The 27158-nt window shown below is 37.6% G+C and overlaps 1 long non-coding RNA gene across 1 annotated transcript in view; it reads right to left on the bottom strand.

Annotated features, from left to right (window-relative positions):
- The window catches only part of LOC129052882 (uncharacterized), a 145570-nt gene that overhangs the window by 47970 nt on the left and 70442 nt on the right, over positions 1–27158 (bottom strand). The window contains exon 5 of the long non-coding RNA XR_008518008.2: positions 8073–8268. This is a non-coding gene — a long non-coding RNA (uncharacterized LOC129052882). The remainder of the gene's footprint in view (positions 1–8072; positions 8269–27158) is intronic.

Raw genomic sequence — 27158 nt, 5'->3', positions numbered from 1 at the left:
CCCACCCTCCACCAGCAAGTAGACCCCCAATGTCTATTGTTCTCTTCTTTGTGTTCATGAGTTCTCATCACTTAGCTCCCACTTATAAGTGAGCACATGCGGTATTTGGTTTTCTATTTCTGTATTAGTTCTCTAAGGATAATAGCCTCCAGCTCCATCCATGTTCCTGCAAAAGACATGATCTCCTGTTTTCATGGCTGCATAGTATTCTGTGGTGTACATGTACCACATTTTCTTTATCCTATCTATCATTGATGGGCATTCAGGTTGATTCCATGTCTTTGTTATTGTGAATAGTGCTGCAGTGAACATTCATGTGCATGTGTCTTTATGGTAGCATAATTTATATTCCTCTGGGTATATACCAGATTGCTGGGTCGAATGATCGTTCTGTTTTTAGCTCTTTGAGGAATTGACATACTGCTTTCCACAATGGGTGAACTGATTTATACTCCCACCAACAGTGCATAAGCGTTTCCTCTCCTCTGCAACCTCGCCAGCATCTGTTATTTTTTGACGTTTTAATAATAGCCATTCTGACTGGTGTGAGATGGTATCTCACTGTGGTTTTCATTTGCATTTCTCTAATGAGCAGTGATGATTGAGCTTTTTTTTCATATGTTTATTGGCTGCATGTATGTCTTCTTTTGAAGTGTCTGTTCATGTCTTTTGCCGATTTTTAATGGGATTGTTTTTCTTTTGTAAATTTGTTTAAGTTCCTTATAGATGCTGGATATTAGACCTTGTCAGATGTATAGTTCGCAAAATTTTTCTCTCAGTCTGTAGGCTATTTACTCTGTTGATAAGTTTTTGTTTTTGTTTTGCTGTGCAGAAGCTCTTAAGTTTAATTAGATCCTGTTTGTCATTTATTGCTTTTGTTGTGATTATGGTGTCTTTGTCATGAAATCTTTGCCGGTGCCTATATCCAGGATGGTATTGCCTGGGTTGTTTTCCAGGGTTTTTATAGTTTCAAGTTTTACATTTTTAGTATCTTCAGGGCTTTGACAAATTTAAACATAAATCTTCTGTGAAGGAGTGAATTGATAACTCAGGCCACAAGGATTTACCCTATGTAAAGTTCCCACAAATATGAGGTCCCAGTCAGAAATCACACGAAAAGGAAATAATTAAAATCATGAAAAAATTATCAAAAAGAAAAAGGTTAAAGGACTTGAAGGAACATTTAGAACTTTATATATATTTGAAACTGAAAACTAAAGTTAAAATAATCTATAGCTTACTACTATGCCAGGCACAGTTACAAGAATTTTCACACATTACTTCATTTAATTCTTAACAGTTTTATGAGGTAGGTATTAATTGCCCTAAAGCCACATGGCTAATATCTCTCAGAACTAGAATATGAAGACGAGCAGTCTGTCTCCATAACCTGACCTCTCAACCACTACATAATAGCATCTCTTAATGGCTGCATTTAATGAGCAGAGGAGACAGAAGGAAAAGGAAAATTAGCAAACTGGAATACAGATCTGAAGATATTACGAGAAGAAATGCAAGGAAATGGAATGAGGTTAAGAGACGTGGAAGATTGAGTGAACAGGTCTAATACCTATCTAATTGGAGTTTTTGAATGAAATGACGGAAAGAGAGGTGGTCAACCTTGGCAGAGGCATTTTCCGCAATTTGTGGAACGCATGATACATCAGATTCAGCGACTACAGCAAATCTTAAGTAGGATAAATGAAAATAAATCCATACTTAATAACGAAAATGCTGAGTAGTAATAATACCAACGTCAAAGAAGAGATCTTAAAAGCAGACAGGCACATATACACACACCCACACATCGATCACCCACCAAGGTGTCACATGGAGACTGGGAACTGACTTCCCAAAAGCCAGAGGAGGACAGGAAAAAACCTTCATGTTGCCAAGAGAAAAGAACTACATCCCATAATTATACTCACAGATGAACATTCTTTCAAGGACAAGGTAGAAATAAGTACATTTTTTAGATCACAAAACGGTGAAAATTTATCATAAAAAGAAGCCCCCTCAAATCTAAAGGAAATATTTAGGAGAAAAAGAAAATAATCTTAAAAGAAATATGTGAAGTACAGGAAGGATTAATGAGGGAGGAAAATGGAGTTTTTCATAGAACTGGACGGGATATTTTAAAATGTATATGGAAATATAAACACCCAAGATTAACCAAAATGCTCCTGGACCAGTGTGGTTATGGACTAGCTCAAGCTACAGTAGTTAAGGCTGGGTGTGATTGGCAGAAGAGTAGACAAATGTCCTAACGAACCTAACGGAGTCCTCAAGGACTGACCCACACATAGACTTAACAAATGGCAGAGACTGCAGAGCTAAGGGACAGAAGGGGCCCTTCAAGAACATGGGTAAAAATGAAAACATTCTTGCCGGGAGGGAGAATGCAGAAATGGCCAGAAATGAACCTATAAAAAGATGTTCAACATTACTAGTCATCAGAGAAATGCTAATAAAAAACACAAGGTAAAAAGTTTATCACTTCACATCTACCAGATTAGAAAATATTAGAATGTAATAATAGCTAGTGCTATGCAAGATGCAGAGGAATGAAAACTCTCAAATGCTTCTGGTGGGAGCGTAAGTTGGTACAACCACCTTAGAAACAAATGTAGCATAATCTGGAACCTTATGTTGCTTATGTTCTGTGATCCAGTAATTCCCTTCCTAAGCACCCATTTAAAACCTCTTAGAGAAACTCTTAAGTATATGCATAGAGGGGACATGCACAAGAATTTTACAGACCCATTCTTTATAGTAGCACACCATTGAAAAACAGTAAAAAAAGCTGAAAGCTACCCAAATAACCACTTAAAAAAGAGTACATATAAATGATGGTGTTTATTCATAAGATAATATATCCATGTAAATATACATCACTGTGTGTGTATATATATATGTGTGTGTGTGTATGTGTGAGTGCATATATAGTTTCACAAAGTAGTTTCATTTGCACTGATAATATACATAATTAATTATATATAATGAATTACATAATTACACAAATATATACATATATATACAATCAGTGCAAATTAAGGAACCACTATGGTTAATATTGATATGGATGGATTACACAAAGGTATTGAATGAAAAAAGAGATCAATATGATACAACACTATTAATCTAAACTACAGAATAACTAAACATATTGTTTAGATTACACACATATACACCAAAACTATAAAGAAAAGCAACACAGCAATATGCACAATGATAAAGATAGTGGGAGGAAGAAGGAGAAATTTGGAAATGGACACCACTGTCTTCAATTATATTTATTCGTTTATTTAAGAGAGCATTCTTTTATTGCAATAATATTTAAATATTCTGTTGTTGAAGCTGGGATGTGTACATGAGTATTTTTGTTACTGGTTGTACCTCATGTATCTTAGATGGACTAGTTCATGATAATGTTATTTGTTTATTTTTATTTTATTTATTTATTTATTTATTTATTTATTTATTTATTTGACAGAGTCTCGCTCTCTCACCCAGGCTGGAGTGCAGTGGCACGATCTCGGCTCTCTGCAAGCTCCATCTCCTGGGTTCACGCCATTCTTCTGCCACAGCCTCCCGAGTAGCTGGGACTACAGGCGCCCGCCACCACGCCTGGCTAATTTTTTGTATTTTTAGTAGAGACGGGTTTCACCGTGTTAGCCAGGATGGTCTTGATATCCTGACCTCGTGATGCCCCCACCTCAGCCTCCCAAAGTGCTGGGATTACAGGCGTGAGCCACCGCGCCCGGCCGATAAAGTTATTTTTAAAAATTAATGTATTTATTTTTTTCTCTTCTGAAGGAGTATTATCACCAGATAAATTTTACAGGGCTTACTGTTCTAAGATATTGAAAAGTACTCATATAAACTTGGACCATTAATTTTTTATTTTATTTCAAAGGACAGACATTAAATGCTATGTACTAAGTTCTAGGTGTCTAACGAATAATAAAAGACAGCCTTTGGTATCCAGAAACTCATAATTTCGTTTGCAAATAATGAAATATCAATAGATTAAATAAGTGGTTTAGCAAAGGAGTGTGCAATGTCCTGTGAAAGCGTGTAAAAGAACAAGGAAGGAAACCAACACCGTTGAATGGCAACTATCAATTAGGCATTTTGCAAAGTGGTTTCATATAGTGTACATTTTTCTCTTTCCATCTGTCAGCAACAGCCCTGCGATGTCCGACTATCATTATAATGGCAATGAGATACATAGGCTCAAGGATATGGGACTCCCACACTCTCTGGTGGGTGCGTCAATCACTGGGACAACATTAATTTGTCATGACCAATAATTTGGAAGGTGCAAAATACTCACAAATCAGCCATCCCACTCGTAAGCACTCCCTAGCCCAGAGCAAAATTGAGAAAGAAATTCCACACCAGGCCTGGCAAACTCCCCAGTTCCTGCTTCCTATGACCTCCTGTTTCCTCCTCTATCTTAATCACAGACTAAGGGTCTAGGAAAGTCCTTTAAAAATCATTTTCTTAACATTCCTGCCTTCAGACATGGAGACCTAACTCCTTATCATCTCACTAGATAGATACACACTATTACATCACCAGGATATTGATTTTTTGGTGCAATTATTTAATCTCCAATAACTGCAATTTGTGCAAAATGGTAGGTCACTTGGTGTTCAGAATTAAATTAAGGAAGATACCTGGAAGTGTTATTTCCTGTGTCTAATATTTGATTTGGGTGGTCCGTGAAGTGAATTACGAGGTAAGCCAAGTTTGTGATGATGACCCTTTTAAAACAGTATTGGCAGTGCCTTGACTATCAAATAAGAGTACTGCATTTCATTGGAAATACTTTGCAGATTAAGTGATGGATATGCCAACCCATCTTGGCTATCCCTGTGTATGGGAGAACTTGCAAATCTCAAGAACACGAGGCAAGAGGTTATTTCCCTTCTTGGCAGCACATGGGGGAGTATAGCCTCGTGGCTCAGGATTACAGGCATTTTGAAGAATGTTTGGCCCCTTTTAGAACATTACTTCTAGACTTTGCATCATCCTTAGCTCAATATCTGATTATAGCATATTATGCTGCTAAGGTGATTCCAGTAGTATCACAGCATTATCATAATATTGCATACTGAAAAATTACTCTTTCTTTATACTGGAAAATAGTGTCAAAGTACTGTCTTGCTCAGACGGTTACTACACTTCACCTCAACACTTCAATTCTACACTTCAGAACTGTTAGCACCATCTAGTATCCATGCACCAGAGTGAAGCATCTCACAGTACATCCAAGGGGGTGTTTTCAGCTCACTCTTACATCTCTCTAGATTAAAGTGAAAGTCTGTTGAGGCCAGGTGGAGTGGCTCACGCCTGTAATGTCAACACTCTTGGAGGTTGAGGCAGGAGGACTGCTTGAGGTCAGGAGTTCAAGACCGGCCTGGGCAACATAGCGAGCCTCTGTCTCTACAAAATCTTTTTAAAAATTAACTGGGCATGGTAGCACCTGCCTGTGGTTCCAACTACTCAGGAGGTTGAGGCAGGAGGAATGCTTAAACCTAGGAGATCAAGGCTGCAGTGATCATGCCACTGCACTCCAGCCTGGGCGACAGAGTAAGACCCTGTCTCTAAAAAACATAATAATAATATTTTTTAAAAGTTCTGTTCAATTATCCAGGGGTCTGGAAGCAAAACTGACAGCAGGTCCAGACTCAATCCTAATAGGATATTGGGAATTAAGATTGATCCTGACTGACAACCTAATACTAGATAGTATCCCTCACTATCATGACTTCAAAGAACATTCTGTTTTCAGAATCCATCTTTCCACTTAGCCTATCATCAGAGGTGTTCTGGTTTGATGATAAAATTTAATTACAACATTTACAATTCGGCTAATAATTATTTTAGCTATATGCCATAGTCACTAGTATAGATTAATAATGTAAAAATGCCCAAACTGGGGGGCAGAGATCCAAGTTAAACTCCCAGCATGGGCATTTATAAGCAAGCTTAACTTGGACTAATTATTTTACTTCCATGGAACTTAGAATCCTCATCAAAGATGCTTACTCATAGGGTTCCTCTGAGGATTCAGTGAAGAGACCCCTCATCTCAGATATGTCCTCATATTGTCTGTGTGAGGATGTGATGATGGGATACATTCTCTTGCCCCAAAACAGGCTCACCCACTCTGTTGCCAAATCTGATGGTAGGCAATATATTTGAAAGCAGGATTGTTAGAGAGAAACTGAACCATATGCTCACCCATATGCATGGTAAAAGCACTCTGTAAACTGTAAAGTGTGGTGGAAGTTAGGGTTATTATTCAGGCATATAGCCAGGGGCTGTGCTTATTCTGCAAAGAGCCCCATAATCTGCTCTGAGCTGCCTGGAATGTGCACTTTGAAAGGGTATATACATTAGCATCACCACAGGACAGTGTAGATATGTTAGATATGTTTAGGAGCATTTATGGCCTCTTGTTTAGATTGCCCTGGAGGCCTTGAAGTATATTGTGAAGTGTCCCAAATACCTATCTTAATGGTAAGGAAATCTGAGCTAAATAAATGGATACAATTGGCCCTATGATATAACCCTGCTTCATTTTTTGCACACATAAATGGAGTGTGAATCCCTGCCTACTGTTTAGGAGGCCGTCCAGGAGAAATTCAAAGGCAAAGACACTTTTAGTGTCTTGGTAACTCAAACTTTTTTAATCAAATTCCATTTACAGCAGAAAAAAAATATGCCAGATGACATTATTCTAGATAGTTGAGTAAATATTTTTTTAAAAAAATCAAAATGGTGGCACAGGGACATGGATGAAGTTGGAAGCCATTATCCTCAGCAAACAGGCAGAAACAGAAAGCTGAACACTTCATATTCTCACTTATAAGTGGGAGCTGAACAATGAGAACACATGGACACAGGGAGGGGAACGACACACACTGGGGCCTGTCTGGGGATGGCAAGGTGGGGAGAGAGTATCAGGAAAAATAGCTAATGCATGCAGGGCTTAATACCCAGGTGATGGGTTGATAGGTACAGCAAACCACCATGGCACATGTTTACCTATGTAACAAACCTGCACATCCTGCACATGTACCCTGGAACTTAAAATTCAATTAAATTAAAATTTAAAAATGGTGGGGGCAGGGGGGTGCAGAAAACAAAAAGTAAAACAAAATAAAAATTGTAACTTTTACCAGGAAAATATAATTTAACAAGCAAACCAGTATCTTAGATAATTTCCACAAGAAAGTTGATTCAAGAGAAGGTATCAATTTAGTGCCTTAACAAATAACTAGTAAATGAAGATGTTTATGAAAGAATTATTGATTATGATTAAAAATGGGGTCAAGACAACTGACATTGAGTATTATTTAATAAAATATTCATAATGTCAGATAATTTTAAGCTTCCCTTTAATCTTAGATATCATCCTATTTAGTCAAAGAGAGAAAAGGGTGATATATTTTTGACAGACTGAGTGTTTACCAGGGAAGAGTGAACTAACCTGAAAAACTGTTTTCATCAGCACAAAAGCCTTGTCTGGAAAGTTTATGCCCCTATAATTCCCTTTATTAGGAAGATTTGCAAGCAAGTTGAGAACTCTTTTAGAACATTTAAAAAATTATGTTTAATACTTTAGGTGTATGAATTTTATTTCCCTACAATATGTGAATGAGTAAAACATAATGTGCTAAAATTAAATGTTTACCTTATGGTAGGATTGTATGTGATGATGATTTTACCTTGTTTTCCAAAAGATTTCTTTAATTTTGTGTATATTTTCTTTATACAGTACTAAAAAGAAAAGCCACTGGCTCTTTGCAGTACTTCATGTATTGGGCTTGCTTCACCTGCACATAACCTCAAGTGTTAACCTCTTTTTCACATCAAATAGCCATGTATTGATACAGAAAATACCTAAAACAGAGCTGGACCACATGACACTTTGAAGCCATGCCAAGAGACCCTTAATTTCTAACCTACAGCAAATAAGCTGCAAGGCACAATTACAGGACAAAAATCAATTCACTTGCGGCACAGGTCGTTGTATGGACTCTCATACACCTTCTTACCTTCCTAATGTCCCAGATGTTTGGTAGACATGCACGCCTCCACCATCTGAAGCTAACAAGCCACACGCCCAAGTCTCCAGCATCTCTCATCACTTCCAAACTTGGTTGAAGCTTCAGGCCGCAGTAGGTGCTGAAGGGGCCCAGGTGAAGCCACATAGATGTCCAGGAATGTCAACTGTCTATGGGGCAACAGAGGCTAAGAGGAGACAGGAGACAAGAGTGAATGAGTAGATGAAGTCCTCTCTCATCCTGCTCCAAAGCGCAGAAAGCATGGATGCACCATATTGTTGACAATGAGACATCTTGTGCCTCAACCTCCAGCTCCATCTCTGGTGGTTCAGACTGAAACATGGGCAGTGCACATCATTCCGTCTCCTTCCCATCTTTCCCTGCTTCTGTGCCATTTAGGTCCTCTCTCCATGGCTTTGGGATTGCTGCTTCCAGCAAAGCACCAGCCAGCACTTTGCCTAAGGTTTGTTTCTAGAGAAAATTGGCTAAGACCCCCTAACCCAATCCTAACATAAACCCACCCTAGCTCTAACCTTAACCCTATCCTACCCTAAACCAAACCCCAGCCCTAGCCCTAGTCCTAGCTTTAGCCTTAGCCTTGGGCTAAGATCCTTGTTTTGTTTGTTCATTTGTTTATCTTTATTTTCATGGCAATTACACACCATCTATGAAAAGACCAGAGTCCATCTTGAGATAATCAGATGACGCTCCGCAGATTTGGCCTCAAAGTCTAGCCCTGAAGGTCTCTTAGATGGGCCGTGTGTACCTTCAAATACCAAATTTATGTTTACACTCACATCCATGCATGCTAAGTTTTTGCTATTTTATTGTGCATGTCTGGAAACTATGACATTGAGTACGTTTCTCAACCAAGCAAACATAGCAGGATGCAGTCCTCGATCTCCTTACTCTGCACATCATGATCTTTTGATGGTCTTGATCTCTCAACTGGAGATCAATAAGGAAAAACTAGAAAATTCCACAAACGATGTCCTGCATATTAAGAAATGAAATTGAGGTGCCATGAAGATAGATTAACCAAGATTTGTGGGTGGGACTCAGTAGTTGCTTTAAAATCTGTGAAGTATCGCAGCCTCAGTCTTATTGTTTAACAATTCATTTTGTTATCCTACGTATGTTTAAAGGAATTGTGATACTTGAACATATCCAATAGAAGACTAAAATATACCAAAGTAATTTGTGAGCTGGACTTATCAATCTATTATGAAAAAAAACAAACAAAAGTAAAAGCTTTCCATCAGGCTATTTTTTTGACCTTTCACCAAAACTGCAAGAAGTTTGCATTGTTGGTAGCCTTTAAAAGCAGTGGTATAGTCCTCAGAATCATGAATTTTAAGAGAAAATAGCAAGCCAGTTCTCCTAAAAGAACAAGAGTAAAGGCTTTAAAATTGTCCTACTGACTTCAATTAGATACCCAGAAGAGCTATTTGACTCTAACAGTAATTAGGTAATGAAAGTATTTTCTGAAAGCAAGTGTGGAATCTTTGAACCTGAAAGAAACGTTTAAAGATAGACTTCCAAGTATCTTGCTTTAATTGTCTAAGAGAAGACTGGTCTGGGAGTGAGATCTTGTTTTGACCTTTGTATAAATAGTGTTGAATAATGTAGCACATGCTGCCCACCGCCCACCAATACCCTCTCACCCTTGCTATTGGAGGGCACCCCAGTCACTTCTCAGTGGGATTTCTCGGGCCACTGAACTCCACTTTCTTCTGTCGCATTGGCAGGTGAGAAGTGATGAGGGAGTCAACGCCCCTGGGAGGAGCTCTCAACCCTCAAGTGACAGGACTTGCTGAATACATACCACAACTCACTTGCTCTCTCATAGGATATTTCTGACTTTAGTTACCAGCATTTTCTCAGCAGGATTAAGCGCCAGTCAAACACAGAGAAAGCTGCCTTATAACATCTCATTTATTACTGTGCAGCTCAATATGGTAGCCACTAACCATAACTCAACTGAGCATCTGAAACGCAGACTGTCTGAACTAAGATGTGCTTTAAGTACAGAATGCACGCCACAGTCTGAAGACTTTCTATTAAAAAAGTATAGAAAATACCTTTTTAATAATAGTATATTGATTGCATGCTGAAATAATGTCTTGGATATATTGGGTTAAGTAAAATATCTTATTAAAATGAATATTGCCCCTGATTTTTCCTACATTTTAAAAAGTGTAGCTATTAGAAATTTTAAAATGATTTATGGATTTACCTCTCAGTATTGTTCTATAGACTATATTGCTTTAATGCCTGCATTCTACTTCCTGGCTTTTGTTCTCATTCACCTAGTTTTATGTCTCTAATAAGCCACTTGCATTTGAACACCGCTTTCCATGTATACATATAGGGAAGCCAAACAAAGGCAAATAATAAAATTCCCCTGCAATTGGAATAACAATTTATGTTTTTACTTTCAAGTAATACACAGTAGGTATAAAAAAACTGTTTCTCCAAAAACAGTGTGTATGTGTGTGTGTTCAATTATAAAAATATAGTCAAAAGTAAAATTTTCAATAGGTGAGGTTTTTTAATACTTCCAATAAAATTGCAACCATTTGCATTGTTGGAAGATTTTAAAAAACAGGTGAGTGCTGTAATCCCCAGAATCACACATTGTAAGATAGAAACTAGCAAGCCAGTTCTCCAGAAAGAATTGACTCTCACTTGGCCCCACAGACTTCAGTTAGATACCCAGAAGCGTTAGTTGGCTCTAACAGGAATTAAATAATGAAAGTGTTTTCCAAAGACATATGTGAGATCCTTGTGGGTATGACTCATAATTGTTTCTGAATATATGAAGCGTCACAGCCTCAGTCTCATTATGTAGCATTTTGTATTGTTTGCTATGAACGATGAAAGAAATGGTGGCATATATATGTAAAGTCAGATCTCTTACTCTAAATGTCATATTTTTAAATCATTTTGCACAAGATGCCCTTAATTGGCCTTTAGACATAGGACCTAAGTGGCAAATGTCTTTATTTTAAAGTTCTGGGCCTACAGAAAAGAGTGGACTAATTACTAACGCTGATGCTAGTAATTAATTTCCAAGCCTTTATGGGTTCTATAGAGTCTGTCAATATCGCTGTAACCCTGATCCTTTGTTGAAATTCACCCAGCTGTTTAGACAAGTTTATGGCTTGAGAACTTTTTAGTAAAAGGTGTTTTTATTGGTTGTTTTCTTTTTTTACAAACCCGATTACTAGACCCAGAAACCTGGACTCAATTTGCCAAGTATCATGAGCAAGCCTCCAGCCTCAATCCTTGAACCCTTTATTCTTAATTGTGGTAATAAAACACACACACAAAACGAAATTTACTATCTTCTTTTTAAGTGCACCGTTCAGTAATGTTAACTATATGCATATTGTTGAGCAAAAGATCTCCAGGACTTTTTCATCTTTCAAAGCTAATACTCTGTAGGCATTGAACAAAAATTTCCCATTTTCCCTCCCACCAGCCCCTGGCAACCACCATTCTACTTTCTGTTTCTATGAGTTCGATCACTTTAGATACCTCATATAAGTGGAAGCATACAGTATTTGTGTTTTCATGACTGGCTTCTTTCACTTAGCATTGTTTCCTCAAGGTTCATTCATATCGTAGCATGTGACATGATTTCTTTTTTTAAAGACTGAATAACATTCCATTGTATGTATCCACCACATTATCCATTCATCCATCAATGGTTCTTCCACTTCTTGGCTATTGTGAATAATGCTGCAATAAACATGAGTGTGCATATATCTTTTCTATATTCTGGTTTCAATTCTTTTACATGTTACCTAGAAGTGGGATTGCTGGATCATATAGCAGTTCTATTTTTAATTTTTTGAGGAATCTCCATTTTGTTTTCCACAAGGACTGCACCCTTTTCCATTTTCACCAACAGTACACAAGGGTTCCAATTTCTCCACATCCTCACCAACACTTGTTATTTTCTTGTTATTTAATACCAGACATCCTAATGGATGTGAGTTGATATCTCATTGTAGTTTTGATTTGCATTTCCCTAGTGATCAGTGATGTTGAGCAGCTTTTCATATGCTCATTGGCCATTAATATAGGTTTGTTTTGGAGAAATGTCTGTTCAAGTCTTTTGCCCATTTATTAATCAGCTTTTTTGTTTTATTTGGTTACTGTTTTGGGGTTGTAGAAATTCTTTATACTCTAGATATTAACCCTGTTTCAGATACATGATTTTCAAATTTTTTTCCCATCCTGTAGGTTGCCTTTTCACTCTGTTAATTGTTGCTTTTAGTGTGCAGAAGATTTTTAAGTTTGATGTAGTCTCACCTGTCAATTTGTGGCTTTTTTGACTGGGCTTTGGTATCATGTCTAAGAAATCATTGTCAAGACCAATATTATGAAGTTTTGCTCTATGTGTTCCTCTAGGACTTTTATAGCTTTAGATATTGTTTAGGTTTTGAACCTATTTTGAATTAACTTTTGTATATGGCATAAGGTAAAAGCTCAACTTTATTCTTTTGCATGTGGATATCTAGTTTCCCCAATACCATTTGTTGAAGAGACTATCCTTTTCCCATTGAGTAGTGCTGCCATCCTTGTAAAAGATCATTTGAATATATACATGAGGATTTATTTCTCGTGTGTTTCTAGTATTCCATCCCACTGGTCTACATGCCTGTCTTTATGCCTGTACCACACTGTTTTGATTACTGTAGTTTTGTAATAAGCTTGGCAATCAGGAAGCGTGTGATCTCCAAATTTGTTCTTTTTCAAGAATCTTTTGGCTATCTGGAGTCCCTTCTGACTCCATGTAAATTGTAGGCTTTTTTATATTTCTGCAAAAAAAAAACAAATGCCTTGGCATTTTGATAGGGATTTCATTTAATCTGTAGATCTCTTTGTGTAATATGGACATTTTAACAATGTTATCTTTCAATCTATGAACACATGATGTCTTCCTATTCATTTTCATCTTTTTTATTTCTTTCAGCAATGTTTTATATTTTCAGTATATAAATCTTTCACCTCTTTGGTTAAGTTTCTTCCTAAGTATTTTATTCTTCTTGATGCTATTGCAAATGAGGTTGTTTTCTTAATTTCCTTTTTTTGATAGATCATTGTTAGTGTACAGATATGCAACTGATTTTTGTGTGTTGATTTTGTCTCCTGCAACTTTATTTGTTAGTTCTAACAGTTTTTTATGTGGAATCTTTAGGGTTTTTTACATGTAAAAATCACCATTGGCATTTTTGATCTCTAATCTTTGTATTACTGAAGTTGTCCCTGTGGTCCCATAAGTGACACTATTTCTGCTTTGCAGAACCCTGCAAAGACATCTGGATAATTGATTCATTATTTTAAAAATCACAGCAACAGGCTAAATGAGATTACCACAAACTCAAGCTGTTTGATGACTGAGGCTTCAAACCTATCACTGGGACATTTCAATAAGGAAGTAGAGCAAAGAGAACTGCTTCTGCTGGTGTGCCTGGCAGACTCTCCTCCAGTTGGCAATGATGGGCTCTTATTCACGACCAGGATAAGAAACATAAAATGTATTCAGAAAGTACCACAGGGAAAAGGGAAGGCAAAAACACTCTTGTGTCTTTGGCAGTCTCATCTATTCTACCAGTCTCTAGTTAAAATGAGCCAATTTTCTTCTAGCACTGGCTACTTATAGCTTGGTTATTTCTAGCACTGTCATGGATTTTTTTAAACCTGCAGTGTGGATGAAATGCATGAACATGTGTACAGATCTTCAGAAAGCATCTCCTACCCCCATGCAAATGTAAGTTGCCATCAGAACCATTACACTAAAATTCCAAGGTGCTAAAATATTACAAGTTCCACTTGCCGATACCATAGGCTAGGAGATTAACACAAAGATAATATCCCCAGCATAGGAAGAAATACTACTCTGCATAATTTAATGAGTGCTATAGTAAACTTGCAGGAAACGAAATCCATAATTGCCCATCTTGGAGCACTGAAATTAAAAGAAGGCGCTAATGTATAGACGAAACTTGAAATTCAGGAAACGGTTAGGATCACTTAAATCATTGATCTTGGCTCTCTTCTACCTTTGAGGTAGAATTTGAAATGTAGACATTAAAAGGGTTAGGAGGGATTCAGTTCAGAAGGAGAGGACAAGAAACCTGGAGGATTCTAGCTTGAATACTAATTCATCTCTTCTTCCTGGTCCAAGGCTAGACTCATTTTCCAACTTCCTTGAGGTTGGGCATCACATGACTGATTTCCAGAGGAAGGAATGTGAGCAGAAGTGTTGAGCGACACCGTAAAAACCTCCCATGTGCACTTCCTTGTATTCCTTCCACTTGCACGGACTTGAGACCACAAGCACGGAGAACTTGAAAACTATTCATAGAAGATGGTAGATCCATAGGATGTAAGAGCTCAGGGTTCCCACTGGCTGCTTGGGGAACAGCTGCCTTCCATCAAGGATGCCTGTTTTGGTCTTTGCAGGAATGATAAATGAACTTCCAGCATGCTGGAGCCATTACATGTGCTCGGATTCACTTATTTTAGCAGCTAGAATTCCCTGACGAATGTAGTATCTGTGTAACATGGAATAAGATATTCCGCATGTCTGAGACTCCATTTTATCATTAAAAAAAATCATATTAGTCCATCTAGAAGGAAATGAAGCATTGAAAATAATATATTTTGGATGCTGTAATCAGTATTATAAGCAGTGTTATCATAATCATCATCTCACATAAATGCAAAATTAGATAATTCCAGCCTAAATGTGCACCTAAGATTTAAAGAGCATATTTCATTGATTCTAAGATCCAGATATGAAATTAGCATGTGACTCAAAATTGATGGACTGACATTTTCAAAGGGATAGCTTGTTGTTTTAGATGTGTGTGTGTGTGTGTGTGTGTGTATTTTACATGCTCTCGTTCTTTAATGGCATGTAAAATAAAGATACAACTTTCAATCTATGGTATCTTAGAATTGATGGAAGTGGCATGCCATGTTCTGGATTTCAGAATTATAATTTCCATACAGTTTCTGTTCTTCCAGGATTAGGCCATCCTTATTCTGAGTTTTCCAAAGCTACACCACCCCAGAAAGCAAGGATGTTACATAGTCAAGGCCAAAAGAAGTTAAAGTAAAACTCAAACATCAACATTAACACAGTCCTGTCAGAGTTCTGTAAGAACAGGGTGAGAGATTTTACCTGGATATAACAGTTTTCCCCAAGCTAAGTACAGTACCCGAGGCTCAAAACTCTAATGTAATGGTTTATACAGATATTTAAATTTTGTCCTAGTGGTAACTGTATGGACATACGGAAATACTAAATAAAAAGAAATTGCAGTCATGTCCTAAAGCTCCAATTAAACCATAATTGGACAACAATTAATCTCTATAAATCATACTAAATGTATTTTATATGTCCCATTGATCCATAGTGTAATATTAAATATGGAACAATTAAACAGATGGTTGATATCTTCTCTAAATATAATTTCCAGAAATTAAAATAAACGTGAAAAAACAAAGGTGGTCTTAGTGTCTAATCTCCCAGGATAATGTTTTCTTAAAAGCACATGAAACTCTTTACTTCTTTTGCTTTTTCACAGAACTCCTATAAACAACTTGCATCTGGGGATGGAGGAGAATGTCTCGTTTTTATTCAAGCACAATCCACTTCTTGCAGACAGCCCAATCTACTATAGAATGATGAATTAAAGCAGAGATCAGTGCACTATGGTCCCAGGCCATATCTGGCCCCCCACCTGTTTTCATACAGTTCATGAGCTAAGGAAGTTTTTTGCATTTTTAAATGTTTGAAAAAAACTTATAATATTTTGACCTGGCATGGTGGTTCATACCTGTAATCCCAGTGTTTTGGGAGGCCAACGCAAGAGGACTGCTTGAGGCCAGGAGGTCAAGACCAGCCCGGGCAACATAGTAAGGCCCTGTCTCTACAAAAAAATTTTTTTTAATTAACTAGGTATGGTGGTACATGCCTGTAGTCCCCCCTACTTGGGAGGCTGAGGCAGGAGGACCACTTAAGCCCAAAATGTGGAGGCTGCATTCAGCCATGATCATACCACTGCCCTCCACCCTGGGAAACAGAGTGAGACCCCGTCTGAAAGAAAAAATAATATAAAATTCAAAACGTAGTGTTTGTAAATAAAACTCAACTGAAATACAGCTACAGTGTTTCATTTTTTCATTGTCTCTGGCTGCTTTTGGGCTAAACTGGGAGCACTGAGTAGATGGCACAGATCATCTAGACCAGAAATGTTTCCTATCTGGTGCTTTACAGAACACATTGGCTGATCCCTGACTTAAGCCTGACTACCCCAAGGACCTGAAGCAGCATGAACATGACCTAGCAGCTGGGCGGTAGAATGCAGAATCCCAGTTGCTGCTCCAGAGCTGCTAAATTATAATTCATATTTTAAAAAGATCCCCAGGTGATTTATATAAACATTAAAATTTGACAAGTACTGCTTTAAAGAATGGATATGCTATACATTAATCAAGAATAGGATATCAGTTTGAGAAAATGCAAACAAATAGATTCATAAATTCTATAAGTCATGGAAATGATAGTGTCCTAGTTCATTTTCTGTTGCTTATAAGAGAATAGCTAAACTTTGGTAATTTATTTAAAAAAAAGTAATTTACTTTTTGCAATCATAGAGGCTGAGATGTCTAAGGTTGAGAGGCTGCATCTGGTGAGAGCCCTCTTGCTGGTGGAGACTCTGCAGAATCCCAAGGCGATGCAGGGCAGTATGTGGTGAGGGGGCTGAATGTGCCAACCTGCTAGTTCAGATCTCTCTTCCCCTTCTTATAAAACCACCAGTTTCCCTCCCATAATAACCCATTAAGCCATTAGTGCATTAACCCATTAATCCATTGAATAAATAAATCCATGAGGGCTCTGTCATGATCCAGTCACCTTTTAAAGGCCCCATCTCTCAACCCTGCTACATTGGGAACCAAGTTTCAACATGAGTTTTGAAGGTGACAAACATTCAAACCATAGCTCATAGTTGAGAAGTAAATATTAGATGATGAGATGTTAGCTTTCATGGGGCAATACTCTGAGGAAATTTTGGGTTTAACCCTAAACAACTGTATAATGTAAGAAAATAACAAATATAAATCTAGATTAGTTTTCTAAACCAAACACTTGCTTAATTGTAGTAGTTTGTTGTTACTGTTTCTTTCATAATTGATCTTAACTGTTCCTTACTGTATGTATCTGAATAATTAAACAGGAGCACCATATAAACTCATTCATCTGTGCAAGAGAAGACTGAAGATTACAAGGGGATATATGTTCTAAGGTTGCATACTAGTATAATAAAAAATAACAATAATTTTAAAAAGTCAGTTAGATCATGATATGGTTTTTCTCTGTGACTCCACCCAAATCCCATCTTGTAGCTCCCATAATTCCCATGTGTTGTGGGAGGGACCAGGATGGAGATGATTGAATTATGGGGTGGGGTTTTTCTCGTGCTGTTCTGTTGATAGTGAATGGGTCTCACAAAATCTGATGGTCTTAAAAACCGGAGTTGCCCTGCACAAGCTTCTTTTTTGCCTGCCGCCTTCCAGGTAAGATGTGACTTGCTTCTCTTTGCCTTCCACCATGATTGTGAGGCCTCCCCAGCCAGGTGGAAGTGTGAGTCCAATTAAACCTCTTTCTTTTATAAATTGCCCAGTCTTGGGTATGTCTTTATCAGCAGCATGAAAACAGACTAATACAGATCACTTTTGTGGGACAGGTACCACAACCAATTAGTCAATATCCAGTTATCAGAATAAGCAATGTATTGTGCTTTTCACTTTGACATTTTCAGCCAGAAATGTCATCTTCCTTGGACAATGATTTCTTAAAGATGACTCAAGTATCCTATATACTCGAACAGAGTAGTTTAAACTCTTAACATTCTGTATGTCTTAAATTTAAGCCCATGTTTCTTCTGAGGGTGTTCCAGGCAATCCTTAGAAATGTCTTCTCTGGTCATTAATCATAGAGGAAGAGCTGACAAGATGAGGATTGTAGTAGCTTTTCCTTGGGCAATTGTTAATTTTCCCAAAATAAGGTATGTAGTCCAGGTTAGAAGGGATGGCCTCAATGAATTATCATTTTCTAGGTTTTTTTCTCACCAATGCATGTGTTTTCTGTTGGTCTAATTTTAATTTAGGGTGAGAAATTTCAAAAGGCTTAACTTTCAAAATATTGGAGGGTGTGGAAGTGTCTGTAAAAGACAATGACATCTAGTGAAACCTCAAAACAGTCATACTTATCAATCAACTTCATTTACTTAGCTGTCATTAAATGGATTTGCATAGAAATCAGCTGTCACATGCTATTTACAAACTTAATCGATCATCTGTATCTTTTCTTAATTCTTAGCATTGTGGTGATCTATGCCCACACAGGGGCTTTCTGATTCAATTTCAACCAGTGGTTATGGCCCCATCAGTTTTGGTCCACATCACTACAGCCTCATTTACAACATGTCGCAATGAGTTTGCCCTTTAATCATTCCTACCCTTCATATTACCAGAATGTCCATTAATCTGCCTCTGACTTAATACCCAGCCTGGCCTCATTCTACTGGGTGTGACTTGGAGACTGGGAATACTAATGGTTGTTTATAACTGCAGCTATTTCCCCATAGGAAATGGAACCCTACTGTGTTAATTTAATTATCGTGACTTTCACAGTCTTGAGTCCTTCAATGGAAGAATCTTTATTACTAAAGGCATTCTGATTTTTATTTTAAACTGTTACAGTTATTAATGCAATTCCTGTAATAAATATAAGATTTACAATAATATCAATATTCTGCACTGGGCACCCTCAATGATTAAAAAAACAGGAAAACAACTAATCTAGTGTTTTGAACCAGAGGGATTATTGATTTTAAGTAAATCATATTCACCTAACAAACTATCATATGTTGAAATTAGTCATAAGGAATGTCAATGTGGATTTATTTATTAGTCTCAGTGATAGAAACCATTGCTAACTAACTTAAGGAAAGAAACAAACATGATTTAAACAATAGGATCATTCATAGCTCAGAAAGAATTAGGGCCAGAAACTAACAAGGACAAAGGTGTCTCCAGAATCCAGGCAACAATGATTGCTTGATTGCTTCATTTGTGTACAGCTCCTGGGATGAATGAGCTCCAATTATTTTTCTGCCCTGTGTAACGTTCAAAGGCCCTGAAAAGAGAATCCAATTTCTCTAACATGGATTACATGCTCACCCTTTCACGATGTTCTTGGAGGCCATTTTATCATAAAGTCCCCTATAAGACCGCACACAATGAAGACATGGCAAACCGCCCAAAGAAGTGAAGATACTATTCTGGGGAGTGATGAATGATTGATATGTGTTCAAAAACATGAAATTCCTTGCTGCTCCACTACCCAAAAATAGGCTCTTCTTCATATATACATTTTCATAATTATCTTCCACCTAACATGTTGCAACAATTCCATATACAATAAAATCCCGACTGGCTTCTCCCTGAAAGGAGACAACTCAAAGCCCAGCCTTGAGTCCTGGACATCATGGGAATATCTGTCTCCTCTGTGGCTTTATTTGGATCCATGTTAATATCCAACAACAGAGGTAGTAAGTGGTACATTTAGCCATCACAGCCAACATACACTATCATTCTAGGGCAAAAGACAAGGAAATAAGGCATTTGATTTAAAAATGTAAATATGTGAGATACCAAAACAGGAAATATGGGTAGAACCTACAGACTCCATATGGTATTTTCCGCTTGCATCCTTCACTACCTAGTTCAAATCCCTCTTTATTGTAGATGGCTCTTCTATTCATGAGGGTTCTTTACTTGATGGAATGAGACCAACGTAAGCAATCATAACATCTCAAGTGCTGCCCAGGTAGGGTTAATACTGTCTTCCATGAACACTGACCATTACACATGGTGTGAAAAGAAAGCAGCCTCCTGGATCTCCCAAAGCTCTTCTCCGTCCCCTTGTAGAAGAACACATTTCCCCTTAAGTGTCCAAGTCTGTGATGCCAGACAATACTACTAACACCTAACACAGAGATACAGGGGCATGAAAATCTCCCCATACACAAACATGAATGCCTCAGCTTCACAATACTGCTACTAAGGGTATGTCCCATTGAAGGAGAATTTAGTCATTGAATAATAAAATGTCTGCATCAGCTGACTCAGAGTCAACTAAAGGAAAAATATTTTCTGAGTGGGACTTTAAGAATAGTCATGAAGAGAGACAGAGAGAGAAAGAGAGAGGATGAATGAAAACATGCTAGTCTGATGATTAAGGTATTAAGGTAGGGAGAATATTCTGTCAAAAATATCTTGAGCACTGGCAAAAATGTTATGTGTTTTTACCTAAAATTCTGCAATTCTCTTTTACCTTAATTAAAAAAAATTTAGTTGTATTTTGATTTTTAAATCTATGTGTTTTATGTACTATAGGGTAAAAACTTTACTCTTCTCTGTAGAAAAACTGTGCAAATTCTTCTCCAAGGCCCTTTTCATTTTTAAAAGGAATGGTATCCTAATATGATAATATTGCTTTCCCCATGGAAATTTAATGTGGAATTTTTGCTCTGTATTGGAGATTTCCAGGCGATCTATATATGGGAGAAAAAAAAATGTATTTTTAGATGGTAAGTACACTTACAGCATTAATAAAATAATTAATGGTGAGAAATATAATAATTTGAACACAAAAAGCAAAAGCATCTGTGTTGTTTGACTGTTGTGATATTTTTCTGGAGTATGTGCTACAACTAAGAAAGGAAGAATAAGGAGTTAGAGTATGAAAAATTTATGATAAAGGAAACCATAAGTCTATGGATTTATATGTGATTATTGCAAAGGGTAATACAGAAAGAGTGTAATAGGACAAAACCAATTACCTATTTATTACTACAGAGATGTGCTGAGCAGGAGAAAGGGGAATATTTGTGCTTTCCAAGGCTCATAAACCAGCAAACATTACTGATTCATGGGTGCAGGAGTTGAGTTAGCTGATGTAACCTACCAAAAATGCTCTCTTGGGATACCTAGAATTCTTCATTTTTGATTTATCACAACAACACTCTTTATTTTATAGCAATGTTTACAGTTTACTGATTTACTGGTAAACAGGTTCATCCATTTTGGGACAGCACTCTGCTTACAAATAAACCATAAAAATCATAAAATTAATAAAAAGAGGCATGGCAAGAGAAACTTGGGCATGAAATTGAAGTAATAAATAAGGCAAATTTTTCTTTTGATGTGTGTTTTTATGACCCAGACTGTGTTTTATTACAGAGAACTAATGTGACCATTTGTTGTAAATGAAAGAATTCTCCAAGTAATATTCACCAACCAAGTACTCAGGCAAGATAAAGTTGAGCATTAAAATCATTAAGAGTATTTTGTAACTGAAAGAGATAAGCCCGCATTTTAAATGTTTGTTCAGCGTTTGACTTATAAAATATCTTGCATTTTATATCATAATGTGTTGCATCCGTATCATCAAATGCCTTAATAGACAATCCCCAGCCTTTACTATAATCTCCTAGAGGACAAGAACTATACCAATTTAACTTTCTTGGAGATACAACTAATAGAACAGCTTGAGCTTGGAGATGGGGAAAATGTTTCTTTTGGTAAAGTCTTTGATTCATTCCTCATTTCCTTTCCCAAGCCATTTGCATAATCCAACTCATAGTTGATATTTTGAATACATTTATATAGTTTTCACTTGTGTCCCTACTGGAAGACCTCCACTTGCAACATGTGTCATTTCTAGAAGCATCTATTTCAGGGGTTTTCAATCTTGGCACTATTAACATTTGGGGCTGGATAATTCCTTGTTATAGGGGGCTGTCCTGTGCATTGTAGGAAGCTTAGTGGCATCAGGCCTCTGCCCACTAGATGCCAGTCACATTTTTACCACCCAGCCATAGCATCCAAATATGTTCCCCAGACATTGCCAAATAACTTCTGGGACAAAAGAGTCCCCACTTGAGAACCATTGCCATAATAGAAGTTAAATACAAATCTAGAAACTTCATTGCTATAGATTGGCAGAGAGAAAGATATATCTATATCTATATCTATTGTCTTTTCTTCCTGTTCTCTTCACCTTCAATATCTAAACTTCTTACTGTTTTTTATTATTCCTGTTATTAATAGCTTTCATTTTTGCACAGTCACTATCTGCTAGGTGTTTGACATGCATTTTTGTAGCCTTCATATTTCGGAAGATTGATAATTTTCTGTATTTTACAATAGAGGAAACTAAAGTTCAGAGTGTCTAGTCCAGTGCTTCTCAAAATGTAACATGCACACATATCACCTGGGGATCTAGTTAAAATTTGAACTCTAGTTCTGGATTGGCACGTCTGGAATGGAGCCTGCAAATCTGCATTTCTAATAAGCTTGCAGGTGATGCTGATGCTGATGCTGATGCTGCAGCTCATGAAACTATACTTTGAGAAGCAATGGACTAGATAACTGACCCAAACTCCTACAGCTGGAAAATGCTAGAGTCAGAATTTGAACCCAGGTCTGCTTCTCACACAGGATACCCTCTCTCTTCCTTCATGCTGCCTGTCTATGAGCAATGCTGTGCCAGGGAGTTAGCTTTACTCTTCCTAGAACTGTCTCAGGTTCTGGTATTTTATCTCTACCTTTATGTTTAGCTATAGTGCTTCAGGTCTGGTGGTAAAAGATAGAATGAGTGTAGTCAGTTTAACTAAATGGACAGTAGTTGGAATATAACTATCCTTCTTTTACTTTTCATGCGTATATCCAATAATCCCTGATTGTAACACATTCTGGCTGCTAGACAGGAGACTAGGAGCTTGAATTCATAGATGAAGGGATATAAACCTTTCTCTCTTAAAGTTCAAATTTAATTGGGGATATCAATGCATGCACAGATAATTATGAAACAACTTCCTAGATGTATCATTGAAGCCTGAACAGGGAAATTATTGGAGCATTGAAAAAGGAAGAATTACAATTGCTTGTTAGATTATGGTCATCACAGAGTGAAATTGATATTGTACCACCTCATCTAGGATAAGCCCGAACCCTGGTCACGTTCCCTCAAATTCTGTGTCCATTGCAATATGGCACCGCCATTTTGAAGTTGTTGCCCTGATCTTTGAACAAGCCTGTCCGGTTCTGCCTGACAAGCTGGAGGTGGTAATATAAGTTCATACTTGAACAAGGTATGTGACACACAATAGAACGAATAGGAAGCTTACTTAGAGAGATGAAAATGAAATAATCTACTGATGGCTTTCATAACTCTTCACCTTGCGATTTATTCTAAATGTATCCACTGTGTGCTACTGTATCTTTGGCTTTTATAAGATGTGTACTAAACACATAAAAAAATGGTAGATAATGATTTCAACAATTGAAAAATGTTTCCAGTTAAATTTGGGAGGTGAAGTTAATAATCTGTGAGTTATTCAATGTGGTCCACTCATAAGATGGGGGAGTTGACTTAGATGCCTCCTAAAGGGACCTCATGGTTAAGGGATTACTCACATTCATGCTATCTCATCCTAAATTATTTGAGACCTCACTCCACCTACTTTGTCTCTCCTGCACCTTTAACGTCATTATTTCTACAGATACATACCCATTTCTTTATCATTAATTAGCTGATATGCCATTGAGAAATGGAAGAATAATGTCAGAAAAATGTGAAAGTTGCATTGGCTTATATTACTTTGATTCCAGAGATAAATGTTTCATACCACCAAATAACAGCAAAGGAATACAAAGTGTACTTTTAAAAGCATGAAGGCATCAGCCCCATATGAAAAAAAGAGAACTATAACAATTCCCGTTCACCCCATTTTCTCTTTCTGGCAGTTATCACCTGGTGCTCCCTGACTTTTGTGCATTTTTGCCTGTTTCTTCTGAAACCTTCTGTGCACCCCCTCCCATTAAACTATCACTATTTATTTTATGATAATATTCAACACTCATTCTGGCATCCTTTTAAAAATAGGACTTTAAACATCTTCTGCATTTCCTATGTTTTTGATATAGTTATATTTATTTTTTTAATTAGGTTAGGAAGTTGAGTTCAAAAAATTTTGAGAAAACTATTTCCCACATTTCTTCCCACGAGCCCTGCTATTTTTAGACAACAATTTTGCTAACTACTGGATATGTTTTTCAGGTGTGTATATGTCAGAATAGTAAAACAAACAAACAAGCAGGAACAAAAACTCTGTATTCTCCCTTTAAGTATCCCCCTTTAAGTATGATTAAATACCTATTTTCTTACAATAAAAGTAACAATCTTCATTTCAGCTGATCTCTCACTGGAACTACAGATCACTGTCTCTGCCTTGCTTCCCAGCCAAATTTCATAAAATATTAAACTAAAATTGCCTTCTCCTCTTCACAACTCCCCATTCCCTCCTCATCCAACGTCTGTTCAGCTTTCATTCCAACCACTGCACTAAAACAGCTTTTGCCTTGGTTACCAGTAACATTTTCTTAACTCAACTTAACAGATGAAAAAATAGAGACAGTACACATGCCCCTTGAATGGGGAATGTGGTTGCATCCATGCAATGGAGTACTACTCAGCAATAAAGAGGAATGAACCACTTGTAAGCAGTGGCACAGATTTATCTCTTGTATATGATGTTAAGTGAAAGAAGGCAAATTCAAAGACTGACTACTGTGTAATTCCATTTATATGGCATTCTTGCAAAGGCACCATTATATGGACAGAGAACAGATGAGTACTGGCCAGGGCCTGCATTGTGGATGCTGTTAAGTATAAAAGGGCATGTACTTCTAGAAGGTGTGTAGGAAGAGTGATGTTAATAAAGTTGATCTATATCTTCTTCATTTTGTGGTGTTGCACAACTGTCACTGTATATGCCATTCACATGATGAACACTTAAAGGGTTAATTTTGCTGTATGTAAATTACATCATGTTGGGGCTCATAAAACAATACCCCAAAGTGAAGGTCTCAGAAACAGAAGGATTTCTCTGATCTTCTCCTGCCCTTCTGTCTCTCAGTTCCATTCTTTCCAGAGGCACCACGGAAACTAGAATCCCTCTTCCCCAAGGCAGGTCCTAGAAACCAAAACCCCTTTTCTCCAAATTCAGCCATAAAACCCTAAAAGTATGACTCTAATTTTCCCTCTGCCTTTCTGTGTAAAACCTGGCCATAACAAAATTCCCTGACCTACCTTGTTTGACTTTAGGTCTTAAGACCTCCTATTCCAGAGGGTCTTAAGACCTCAGAGTCTTAAGTGCTTTAAGACCCCAGAGGGTCCTGCCCCACACCCAGAAGGAAGAAATATTGCTCAGAGAGGCCAAGAAGAATCTTGACAGACAGGTCTTGCTGGGTTTCCCTGCTCAGTCCATTAGCATTAGATCAGGCCCTTTTTGTCCAACCCTGTTTCTACACAGCTTTCCAAACTTTGTTGAACCTAAGCATAAAAATGGGCAATTTCTCCAGTATCTTTGGATCTTCATTTTGAAGGCTCCTGTGTGCACATTTTAAATAAATTTATATGCTTTTTCTCCAATTAATCTGCTTTTGGTGAGTTGATTTTTCAGCAAAACTTCAGGCAGAGGGCAAAGGTGAACTTTTCCCTTGGCTCTGACAACTACAGTAAAATAAATAGATTTTTAAAATAGACATATCTGGTCCCTGGTATATTTGATGCAATTGCTGCACATGGCATCCTTGGTTTTCTCTTCTTAGCTGCTTTCCGTGGACATCTTCATTTTGCTCCCTCCTTTCTGATGTCTTCTTAGTATCTCTCGTGGACCCCCACCTTCCTTTATCCAAATCCTCTGAAATGGCTCAGTTCCTGACCCTCCTCTTGTCTTAGTCTCGCCTTTGCTAGCTCCTTCAACCCAGGAGCCAATAAGTCACCAGTTTCCCCAGGGATGTCTCCTGCTCTGGGGAACCCTAAATGACGTGATTTTTGGACATCTCATTAATACGTATCCTATGTGCTCTAGCCTTGACTTCCCTTCTGTGCCCTCCAGCTTGATAAAAAGCATCACAATTTCTCCGTCGATGTGAAGAAACACAACTTCATCATTGACTCCTCTCTTCCTCATCCTCCCTCTCCCACCATTGGATGAATGAACACCTGGGATTGAGTCCACTATTTCTCATCTTCCATGGGCCCTTGAATCTGTTTTCTCCTGTCAACGTGCCTTGCCTCTGGCTTGGGTCAGGCACCCATCATTCTCTCCTGGGTGACGGTGCTACCTTTCAGCTCTCCTTCCTCCCTCTCCCCCTGCTTCTTTCCCATCCACTTGTTGCAATGCAGTGAGAATGGACTTCCAGTCAGCTATTCATTTGCATAACATGTATTGGGCCCTCTCTGCAGGTCAGTACTCAATATGTGATTTCAAGGACCTCAAACCCCAGTCAGCACTGGCTAAAGTCCTGATAGGTACTTAAACCAGAAGATGCTCATGAGAGCTGCCCTCGAACTATGTTGAATTTCTCATAAGAAAAGTATTTATTTTCTGTTAAGTGACATACACTTACAAGCACTAAGCACTTAAAAGATGATGGATATTCTGTGCTTCCTTCAAGGAAGGAATTGATAAAAAGCATCACATGTTAACATGGTAAGTAGATAAGTTTAATAAAATGTCAATATAGACAGGTGTGCCTCAGCCAGGCTCTTCCCCACATCACTACCCACACACAGCCCTCAAAGGTACCTTCTGCAATACCTGTGTGTTTGGAAGAAATGGAGAGGAAAAGAGAAAAGAGGCCAGGCAGGGGAAGTGGATCGCTTGTTTTTGTCTTTGATTGTCCCAAAGGAAAGCTGCTATTATGCTGTTTTTCAAGGTGAAAAATCAGTGCTGAATTGAAGTCACTCCTCTATGTGGACACAAAATGACAAACAAAAACCTAACACAGTTGAAAGTGAGGAATGAAGGCATATCAAATATTCAGGTATGAGATCAAATCAACATTACCCAAAATTGATTAAACTATCATCTTAGCTTAAGAGAATGGAAGCAAGAGGATTGAAGAAGGAGATTT

Source organism: Pongo abelii, chromosome X (assembly GCF_028885655.2).
Source record: "Pongo abelii isolate AG06213 chromosome X, NHGRI_mPonAbe1-v2.0_pri, whole genome shotgun sequence".
Taxonomy (NCBI): domain Eukaryota; kingdom Metazoa; phylum Chordata; class Mammalia; order Primates; family Hominidae; genus Pongo; species Pongo abelii.
This window is presented reverse-complemented; position numbering and strand designations above follow the sequence as displayed.